Genomic DNA, 11,965 nt, shown 5'->3' on the forward strand with positions numbered 1-11,965 from the left:
ATGTGCTCTTTCCAATATCCAAATGTTTCATTTTTTTTTCTCAAGAGACTTCTTAGCTTCCCCCATTTCTAGTTGCTAACATCTCTCTGGCCTTCCCTCTGTCTTCACCCAGTATTTATTTGACATTTCCTAGTTCACCAAGGACTACCTCAACAAAGAGGGGTTTTCCAAGCAAAAAAATTCCCACAAAGAGAAAAAAAAAACAACTCTGATATACAGAAAAAGAGAGTCTGTTGCAGGAGATCATGTAAACAAGTGAAAGATATCTGTGAATTATAGCCAGTGGTCCACTCAGAAGGAGAAACAAATTGGATGAGCTAAGGAATCCCTTGCTGCCCTTCCTCAGATGAGATGTCTCTGGCAAGTGTCCCATGTACCCCCACTCAAAGGGCAATAATTTTCCAGCAGAACCATTGGGACATGTGGCTACTTTCCAGTCATTTGAGAAGCTCTCCAGAAAAATGTGTCCTGAGAAGATGTCTACAGTGTAGGTATGATTTCAGAAGATAGATCTGCCTAAATGATTTCTTGCCTAGACTTGGCTGGGTCTTTTTTCCATCTATTCTAATTTTTTTCAGTCTAGGTTTTTACGAGTATTGAATAAGAGTATTTTCAATGTCTCTAGTAGCTGAGATCAAGTCTTAGACAAAAGACCTCTAAGACTGAAATATAAATAGAGAAGAGTTCAGGATGACATCATGCTGTATGCACACCAGAAGTGACCACAAATAACCTACAATAACCTTTAAAATTAGTTTTTTCCTGACTTCATAAAACAATATTTTATTTGGCAGGCATATATTGGCAAGCTCTTTCAAAAGCTCTATTTGTTTTCTGTATCCAGGAAGACACAACCAGTGTTTTCACATAGGTTTCCTTCTATGCTGTGGTTTTGCCATTTTCTGCTTCTTTATGAGTGGCTGCTGGAGAATATTTTTCTTTGGGACATTTATTAAGAGTAACAAGGATATGAATGAAAAACCATCCTTATAACAATACAGGGTGGGTTTCTGCTTCCATATGTAATGCTGACCAAATCCAAAGGACATAAGTAGAATATATCAACAGTGATATGGCTGCTTTATTCTGAGGTTATATAATAACATGCAGCTGGATCAGAATATAGTACAGTGAAAGAAATCAGTCCATGTGCCCTTTAATGCATTAATTGGATCCAAAGTTAAAAAGAGAATGTAAAATCATAACAGAGCTTTAAAAAAAGATACAGAATTATCGAAGCCAAATTGAGGTACAAAAGACAGCAGGAAAAGACAATTTCAAAGTTATTGCATGGGTTAGCCAATTGTTCTAGTTTCTTTTTTTAATGCTGCCATTATAAAGTAAAAGTGATATATTCTAGCATAATATAAAATCCTTCCTGATTAATTTCCTATCACCAAGGTTTTCAAATGTCTACTATTTCCTAGAAGACAAAGACCAGTAAGTGCAGAATCTTCTCAAATATAATAAAAACAAATATTTCCCAAATAAACAGTTCTTCTAGAATAAGTCACTGTATTTCATTTTCCTCTTGTAGTTCCTATTAATCTTTTACTCTCACACAGGCAAAAGAGGAAGGTTCCAATAATTAACCTTGTGCTGTTGACCTAACCAAAATTAACTGGCTATGCAACAATTTAGTTGTCCATATAAAAACAGGAAGAGAGATTTCCCCAAGTAACCCTTATTCACCATGAGAAAAACAGCTGGTGCTCTCTCTTTCCATGTAAGCCTGTGGGGCATGGATGAAAGGATGTATATTTCTGATATCCTCTCTTGTAAATGGGTGGTTTCTTTGGTGGAAGTGTGCCAACACTCAGTTCCTGAGAAGCTGAGGCCCAAGAAAGTCTGGTCAAAATATTTAGAATTATATCTTTATAAGATGAGGTCTGTGAAAATGAACAAAGTTTCCTCACCAGTGTGACATGAATAATCACTGCAAAATAATAGTGGAAACCTACACCTTTTCCTCCTAGGAAAGGAGGGAAAGATTAATAAGAAACATTGCCCTTCCAACAACAAAAATCAAAGTTTTAGTACCAGACTTCTTTGTGTCCTGTTTTCCAGTAGTTCTGCTACATTTCCCACAGTACACTGCTGGGATTTTTTATTTTTTATTTTCGCTACGCATGCTCACACATCTGTTGCACATGTGTGATCAACCGACTAGATTTTTGAGCCAAATGTCCTGTTAAATGGACAGAGTGGGCAGAGCATTCCTTTGAGAGTTAGACTCTGCCTCTGGTGGATTGCCTCCAAATGCAGTGGTGCAATAAAGAAAAGAAATCTGCTCATTTGAATTGCATTGAAATGAACTGTGTCCTCTCCTAAAATACCATATGGTAATGATCCCTGGAGGTATGGCGCATAACACCTAAGTCTGGCAGACTCCACTGGAAGGCTGTAAATGTCCCTGTGTAGTCAGACTGTGAAAGGCAAGATAGTTGACAAGAAGCATGGAGAGTAAAACAAGAATCCTATCTGATGGCCCTCAATCAACTCGAAACGAAAGAAAGTAGATTGAACAAAAGAAATCCTAGCAGTCATCTTGGAGAAATCCTTCTTCTCCCATTAAAAAGCCGTTCTTGGATCTCACCTCCAGTAAAGTGAAACCGTATGGAAAGAAAGCTGTTTCACCTGAGCAGTAGCCAGGGTTTCCTTGCAGCAAATTATCTCAATAAGACTCAAGTGTATGTCTGCAAAACAAAATGCAGTCTTCATAATCAAACCTCCACCAGAGCTGCGAGCAGATGGACCTAGTAACCGGAGACGCCGTGTCGTGCCTCTGCTTTGGCTAGCACTCCCGGTGAACCTGATCCTACCGCAGGTAGTAGCTGGTGACCTGCGTGCCATTCTCGGAAGTCTCTTGAGGTGCACACACACACACACACACACACACACAGCACAGTTTTTTGTTGTTGTTGTTGGGGAGAAATTCAGGTAATATTGGTGGTGAGATACTGTAAAGTCTGTCTGACAAATAATAGAAAAGAATAGCATATTTTATCCCCCAGGGCACGAAGGTCCTGCTACAGAAATTAAGAGTATGGTATTTAACTACAATAAAACCCCAACAGCCATTGGTAACTTTAAAAATTTCCATTTATATCAACAGTTCAATTCTGGTCTTTTCTTTCATTTTTCTTGAAAAGGAACACACTTTCCACTAATTTAGTCCATAATCAAATGTATTTATAGAAATATGGGAAAGTACCTAAAGACATGAAGTTATTCCTGTTAGAATTTTTTCTACTCTTTTCAAAAACATTTTTCTCTCCTAATAATTTTGTAATAGTGCATATCTGTTAATGAGGTAAAAGAATTCCTAAAACTGTGGTTTCTTAATCCTCAAATTTCTTTTTTCTTGAAGCTTTGACAGCTAAAGTCCATCTATGTAACCCAAATTTAAATATTTATGTACTTCTTTGTGACTTTTCTGAAATTTTAAGTTTTATTTTTCCTATCAAATGCAACTTTGTGTTTTGATCTCTCCAATTTCTATTTTAAGGAAACTCCATTACTATTATTTATAAAACATAGTGTGTAGCAGAATAATAGCAGCTAATACATATTAAACCATTTTATCTCAGTTTGTAGTAACTCATTTAATCTTAACCATAATCTAATACCATAGGCATTATTATTATTCCTGTATTATACAGTTGAGGAAACTGAGATTTATTGGGATTCTGAAACATGTCCAAGGTCAAAAGTAGCCAGTAGAGCTGAGGCGTAATCCCATCTTTTGTTTCCTGAATCAGCATTCTGGAAAGTCTATTACACCATTGTACTGGAAGAATCTGGTTTTGTTTGGTTTTTTAAATCCAAACCCTAGAATTGTCATTTCAAACATGTCTTCTGTACACTCTAAGACCATCAAAGGAGAAAATTCTATTTATCTCAATAAATTCTTAGTGGTTTTTTTTAAAAAAAAAAACATTGTGTAAGGAAATATTCCGTCTTCAAATATGAATCTTCTCCATGACTAAAGTATGAATCCACTCTCTCTAAATTCTGCCTCTATAATTATCTAAAAAGCTTAACTTTTCTTCAATCTTTTATTTAGGAAAGAGAAAATTTTCCTTAGTCTTATCATAGGAATCATCTTTTTTCTTTTTCCTAAATTCTAAACCAAGAAAATATTTTGCTATAAGTAGAGGTCTATGAATACAAACACATAGCTTTAAAATATTTTGAAAGAGCTAAATGTGTTTAATTGAAGTCTTCATCTCTACAAGGGCTTGCCTTGTACCATTTTTATTTGAGGACCTCTATGAATATTGAAATCACAAAAATGGCCCTTGGAAATCACGTAGCAGGCAACTGCCATTTCCAGTGATATCCATAATTCAGAATAATCCTCATAATATCAACACAGATGTTTCTCTTTTTCATTAACTATAATATCTTCAAATTTGATACTGAAACACCAAATAAATGTCAGCCCCTCTTTGTTGTTGATAAAGAGAACACTGGATTGTGAAGCAGGACTCAAATTCATACATTACAATCCTGTTTATTGTTTCAACAGAGGAATTTGAGCGCAAAGTGTGTGGGAAGAATATTTATCTTATTTTTACAGATCAGAAAGCTGATGCATAGAGATTAAATTATATTTATGAGGTCAGTGAAAATATCAACAGAACTGTGATGAGCCAAATCTGCATTCCACAAAATGTCTAAAAATAAATTAGATTTCTTGGTGATATGTAACTAGTATTTTAAAACATTGTGTAAAATTAAAGTATTCATATACTCATGCATTTCATTTCAGCCTTAATAGAGGCTATCTTCATTTTGTTAGATTCACAGAAAATTCCCAGCACAGTTTGCCAATTGATATTAGAGCAGAAAGTCCAAAGGAGTGATATATATGTGACTTTTACATATATGCATTTCACATATATTTTTATATATTTCATATATATCTTTTTTAATTTACAGGATATATACCTATAAAATGCACAGTATCATCTAAATCAACCTAAAAGTGCTAAATAAACCTAAAACTACTAACTTTGCTTTTAGACAGGGATGAGACTGCAGAAATATAAAATCTCACACTTTTTAGCTTCATTCTAAAGCTATTTTCTTGCTATTTTAATAATGCTACTAATTGTCCTGGATGCAAATTTCAGTGCAGTTTTATTTCTTCTTGGATATTTAGTTCTTGTACGAATATAGATTCTTAATGATTCCATAGAGGCTTGATTTGTCCTTTTGGACACTCATATTGACAATCCCCATCTCCTACTGAATGTAAGTGAAATTGTTAGCTATGTTTTGGTGAAAGCAAAGAGCAGTCTCTACCCATTAGCATCTCCAAAATGAAGAAAAAAGCTCCTGATTAGGCATATGAGCACGGTCTGATAATTTTCTTGAAATTTTTCTGAAATTTCACGTTTGAATTAATTATTGAAGAAATCAACATTTATAGCATCTTTCACTCACACAGAGAGAGAGGAAGAGATCAAGAAATAAGCAAATAAACCAAAAATTCTAATTTTGCAGACCAGTCTCAGACGGACGCCTCAGAGACCTTTCAGCCCAACTGCCATTTCTCCGGTTACGTATGATGTGTTGTGTGTGAAAACAATTGTACATAAACAGGAATTTCAGCTCCACAACACTTCTTACTTTCTCTTCCTCTCCCTTCCCTTCTCACTGTCCTTTTACTTCCTAATCTGCCAAATCAAACGCTAAATCAGGAGCAATAGCCTACAATTAGCTTTCTTCAATTAAAATGTAGAGTTCAAAGTTGACTCCAGAGTGAGTAATTGCTTTTGAAAACCACAACCAGCAGGCAGCTGCCAGATTATTACAACAGTTTATTTAACCTCAAAACATCTGATCAATTTTATTATCTCAGCAGAAGGGAGATATCCTGGCGAGGAGCTTTTAAAATATGCTACTCATCCTAGATGTCTGAGAGAAAATAAAAATTCTTCAACACTATAAATATCCTTTTGCCATCACCTTGCTGAGAAAACAAACTCCAATTACATTTTCTTCATTAGAAAGTCAATAGAAATGAAGAAACTGAATGCAAAAGCTTCATGACATCACTGGGGTGGGAGTTTGGGGAAGGGGGCCAGGAACAATCCACAAAATTACAAGGTTTAAAAACATTCAAACATCCGGCTCATGATGTTTGGAGTTCTTATTCATCCAGAAAGAAGACACAGAGAGGGCTGCCAGCTTCACCAAAACAAAGAATATCACGTTTCCAGAATCCTGATTTGGCTGCCTCCACACTGCCAAACTTATTATTCGGAAATCTTCAGAGATGAAGGGAACTGAAATCTTCATATTATACAAATGGCTGAACAACCCTCAGAGCTCCTGCCCTGCTCAAGAAGACCAAAACACAAATATGACCCTTCCAGCCCCCAAAGGATGGCCTCAGATGTCTCCTACTTCTTGCCGACCCTTCTATCCCATGCTACCAGGCCTTCCCTACAGATCTTTGGCTTCTATCTCTCCCACTGCTTCTGCAAACCCACCGGAACCTACCACACCCAACACATTGTGTTGATTATTTCACCATCGCCACCCTTTTCAAAGAGGCAATATTGGATAAGAACATAGACCCTTTAGCAATCATCCTGGATTTCAGTATTCCATCATTCACTAATAGAATAATCTTGAGCAAATTATTTCTCTGTGGCTCAGCTTTCTCATCTGTAACCTCATGGCTTTGTTGTGAGGACTGAACAGTTATGCACTGAGTGGTTAGAACCAGGTGTGGCACATTGGAAGTGCAATTTTAGCTATTTGTTTTTATAATTCACTTATGATGCCATCTTTAGTTCCCTCTGGCTCTGAACTTTGACTGTTGGACAGTTCTACCCACCTCAGGCCTAGTCCCCAGCTCTTAGAACATCTCCTTAGAGAGCCTGGAGGTAGAGTTCAAACAGCTAGCTACCTGGGCTATTCCTGTATCCTGACTTTGGGGTCATTTTATAACAAAGCTTTAATACAATCATATATCTCTCAGCTTTCTAGCAATTTAATCACCCTGAACAATGTCCCAGATAGACCCAGAATACTGGTAACCCTCAACTACAGTCCTAGCAAAATATGCCATCATTAGCTAGATACTAATTCCTGTCACTACACTTGAGGAATGTGAGTATTGCACCCTTCCTATCCATTCCAGCAACTATTCACTTGAAGAAAAAGAAAACAAAAACACAAACATTCAAAGAACAGATCAGTTTACAAAGTGTTCATGGGAAATCATTGATTTCAACAAAAAGACACATTAGCATTTCCCCAAATCATGAAAACATTGTTAATGCTTATTCTATTTTCTGACCGCCTTTATGTTTATCCCCCAAATCACATTTCGCTCTTGTTTCTAGAACCATGCTAACGTTGGATATCCTTGAATTCCTAGGAATTCTTGTTTAACGCACAACATTTTGTGTGGATTTTAATGTAAAATGCATTGATTTATAACCTCATAATCAACAAAGGTTATTGATTTATAAAGTTTTTATTCATTCTCTGTATTAATCATTTAAAAGTGTTCTTACAATATATTCATGTTGCTTTATGTACATGATTTGTTGCTTTTAATTACTACAGGGTACTCCAGGGTGTGTTGTCATGACAGTTTTACCTAACCACTCGATGCTTGCAATTTAATTAACAAAAATATTAACATCCAACAGTTAATTTCCTACTTTATCAACGTGATCTAAAGTCACAGGGTTTCTGGTAATTCACTGAGGGAACGTTTCCTCCCATCTTTTACATAAGCATTTCCACCTGAAATAGTAAGACAAATGATTCTTTCACTTTCTAGTAAAGATACACTCAGAGAAATAAGCACCTTTTGTTTTGAATTCTGATTGGTGGCGTCCAACATGCTTTGGTTGATACAAGTAAATGTCATTCAGATACAGAACGATGTCAAACACATCTTATATACTTTGTGGAAATAGGCCATGAATAAAATGTAAATAGCAAGCCAGACACTTTTTCAGCGTCTCTAGCATTTTAATTATAAAAAGCTAGGAAACGCATAAGATCCCAAAAAAATGTTTGTTCAAATTCCTACACTCCAGTGCTATAATATAATGCAATACTGGAAACAATTTAAAAGTCTATCAGTATGAAACTGGAGACTAAATAAAATATGGAATTTTATAGAACTGTAAAAAAAGAAATAAATCTGTAAGTACTGACACAGAAACATCTTAAACATACGTTGTTAGTGAAAAGAGGAAGCCACAGAATAGTAATTTTCATATGATTCCATTTTTGTAAAAAAAAAAAGGAAAGGAAATACACACCTATAATAATGTGAATATATGCAGGACTGCATGTGCTAGAAAATATCTGGGAAGATTCAAATTCTACAGAGGGAGAGCAAAGTTTAAGAGATGGAGAAAAAAAATTTTACCTTTTAACTTTTGTCCTGCAGTACCATTTACGTGTGTTTGGTTGTTTATAACAAGTATGTATTAATTTCACACTAAACATTTCTAAACACAAATAAAAGTACAATTAAAAAGACTGACTTTTTGAGAAAGTTGGAGATTGATTTTATTTACAAGTGAAATAATGAAGGAGTCCAGTCAGTGACAGCATCAATCAGGCAAATAGAAGCAAATATAAGAAAAGAACAAAAGAGCAGATTAAGAGATCAAGAAGTCACCCTTGCCCCCAAATAACTTAGTAAAAGGCAATATAAAGTCAAAATAACTTAGCTATTTTCACATCAACACGTCACTTACAAAGTGATGTTTTTTTTTTTTTATTGCATTGGAAAAGGAAAATAAAAAATTTAATCTAAATAAAAGTAAAAATTTTCAGTGAATTGAGTGGTTAGGGGAAAACTTTTTTTGATCCTGACAGGAGGGTAAGTGGTAAAATCAGTTGGACATGTTTTGCAAATAGTTTTAAGATGCAAAGATATTTTTTTCATTAAAAATACATCCAATAAGAAACATGCACTTTTTTTTTTGCACTTCTTTTTCTTGATGAAAATTATGTAAATCCATTTTAAAATGTATTGTACCAATAAAAAGTTAATAATATCTTAGTTTCTCATACTTTACTTTTAACTTTTAAAATTATGTTTTAATGTTCACTGCTTCAAAAGAAATTAAGTATTTTTATTTTTTCTCAGGTATGCAAACATAAAGAGTTCAAAACAGAACTCGATGACTTATGTCAAAATTTGACTGTATTTCAAATTACTTACAAAAACTGGGAAAAATGTAAGACATTTTAACAGAAATTTGAGAAAATAAGATCTTATTTGAGAAAATAAGATGTAAATGCAGAGCAATACGAGAATGAGTACTTGTTATTTCTGAGAAATTTCCATTTTTAATTTTCCTAAGACAGTTTTTTTTAAGTTAGGAATTAAACATTTGATTTTGTTACTGTATAATCAAACCAGTTCTCCAGTGAAAAAGTGGTATCTTAAATGTGTGGGAAAGCTATAACGGAAAGTGGCAGGCTCACAGGTAAATAGCGGCATCATATCCACCGGGGGAAAAAATCTAACAAAATTTGGTGAAACACACTCAAATGTAGAATCAAGATGTTTTATATCAATAGGCACAAATAACTGATCTAGATGTTCTATCCACACTATTTTAAATTCTCAACTTTTCACACATACAATAAAGGTATTAATAATGTTCCATTACTGTATAGTGCACTAAATTTTCTTCAGAAAAATATACTTGCTTATCAGAATATTCCATAAGATTTCAATGAGAAAAAATAGTTAAGAGAGCATGAAATTAATTCTAGGTATTTGCATTTCAATCTTGCTTTTCCTACTGCTTACCAGAAACAAGGCACCTGGAAGGAAATATTCATGATGTTATACTCCCTCTAGTGGGTATTTTGTAAATGGCCCGTTGGGCGCCCTCCTGGCACACTCCGCACACTCCGATGCACAATGGCTTCAGGATTCTCCTGATCCTGAAGGGGAAGGGCCTTTGAGAGTTTTCTAGTCAACTGTTCTTGTGAAGCAGGAACTTCAGAGGCAGCCAGATCATGTTTGATCTATGTTTCATTCCCTCAAGAAAGCTACTGTTTCTAGCTTTGTCTGCAACTTACTTGCTGTTGATGAAGATTTAGCCACAGGTTTAATGCTTGGGTTCACCAATATTAACTAATTCCCATTTATACAATATTACAGATTAACCTGCTTTTCAGAAGATCTGCTTCTCATGGACACTTTTTTGAAAAGCTAGGGAGAGCAATGATAATTCGGAGAGGTCTCAGGGTGTGTCATGGTGGAGAAAACCTCCGCACACAGGGCACTATCAATGTAGGATGGAAGAGAGGCATTTAATGAAGGAGGTAGGGATACCTAAGAGACATACTTATTAAGGGCAGTCCAGCACCAGTATCCCACAGAAAAGGAAGTTCAGCCTTTTTAAAAAGCAAAGTGTCACCTACCCCAGAGGAAAATTATAGGACCTTTCCTATAACAATTTTTATTTACTGTAGATCTCCTGGGAAGTTAACTTTATAAAATTGTGACAAACTGTGCAGGGGTGTGCGTGCAGGTGTGAGGTAGAAGAGAGATACCAGGATATGGACACTGGATGGTAGCAGACTACTTGGTAGACTTGGGTTCATGGGCGTGCATTAATGTTTGTACAACCACACACAGTATTGAGCAATCTAAGGCAACATTTCTCAAAGAATGGGACATGCCCTACAACAACCACCTGCAGCTTTTACAAACACAATTTCCAAGGTGCAATCCAAGACCTATTCAGTCTGAATTTCTAGGGATGTTGTCTGATAAGCAATGTATTTAACAAGATCCCAGATGATCTTCTGTATAGATATTCAAGTGTCAGAATCTTAGCATCAGGGATTTGAAAAACAGCCTCATGGGTTTGTATACAGTGCTGACACAGAAGCAATGGGAATGGGGGGTGGGGAGTAAGCACTAAAATATCAAAGTCATGCATAAACCTTTATAAATCCCTTAGAAATTGCCATTTGGAGACCAACACGCTCTCTCAGTTAGATTTCCCTATTAAGGGGGAAGAGAATTTAGTTTTTATGAATAAAAACTAGGTTATATAATTGTCCAGCATTTGAAGATCATACAGAAAAATATTTATCTTTAAACTCTAGAACTACCCTGAGCCTTTAGAAATTATATACTGAGAAACCCCATGCAAAACAAAGACCAGCTAGGAAAGCAGATTCTTTAGATTTTTTTTTTTGGGGGGGGGGGGGGCTAAACCAAAGAAAGTGCCAATAAACTGAAAAGATACATTTACTGATTAGTTCACTTACATCGAGTAACAACTATATATAGGTGTTATGTTTAATGACTCATCATGATAACAAGTGAAATTAGTGTGATCCTAACTAATGTTGTACTTCCAGAAAATAGCATTATGAAAACTTATAAACGTTGGGTGAGAAAACTCTTAACAGATACTTTATTTTCAATTTGATACTTTAAAATGCATTAAGAATTCTAGTAAAGTGAAAGAAAACCCTAAGGAGAACCACATGGAGATAAAGAGATGAGCCTTAATCATTCATAGGTAATAAAAGAAGGAAGTAAACTCATTTTTCTATAGGAATGATATATTTATTCATTTTAAAGTGTCATGGCTTTCTGGCCTATTTAGTTGATGTTATTAGTCATTTAAATGTTTTATAGTTATCACCAACCTTCTCCTTATAAATCTGGCATATGATTCTGAGAAGTACTCTACTGTAAGGTCCATTTACATGAACATCTGAGTCTGGGGGGTCACTGTCTTCTATGTTTCTTGAATACATGTAAATGGGTCATTGCCTCACATATACCTGAGAGCCAATATGCCCATCAATAATATCATATAGACCACAAATCATTTTTACTGTGCCATCCTCTCATGGAAAACTTTATAGAGCATCACTTTTAGTGCATTATAAAATGTCAGCAGTTTTGTGGTTCAATAGCAACAGAAAAAAAAAT

The 11,965-nt window shown here is 35.2% G+C and overlaps 1 pseudogene; it reads right to left on the bottom strand.

The window, feature by feature from the left end:
* The window catches only part of LOC121474559, a 40,887-nt pseudogene extending 38,034 nt beyond the window's left edge, over positions 1-2,853 (bottom strand).
* Between the last annotated feature and the right edge of the window lie 9,112 nt (positions 2,854-11,965).

This window comes from Vulpes lagopus, chromosome 13 (genome assembly GCF_018345385.1).
Source record: "Vulpes lagopus strain Blue_001 chromosome 13, ASM1834538v1, whole genome shotgun sequence".
NCBI lineage: Eukaryota > Metazoa > Chordata > Mammalia > Carnivora > Canidae > Vulpes > Vulpes lagopus.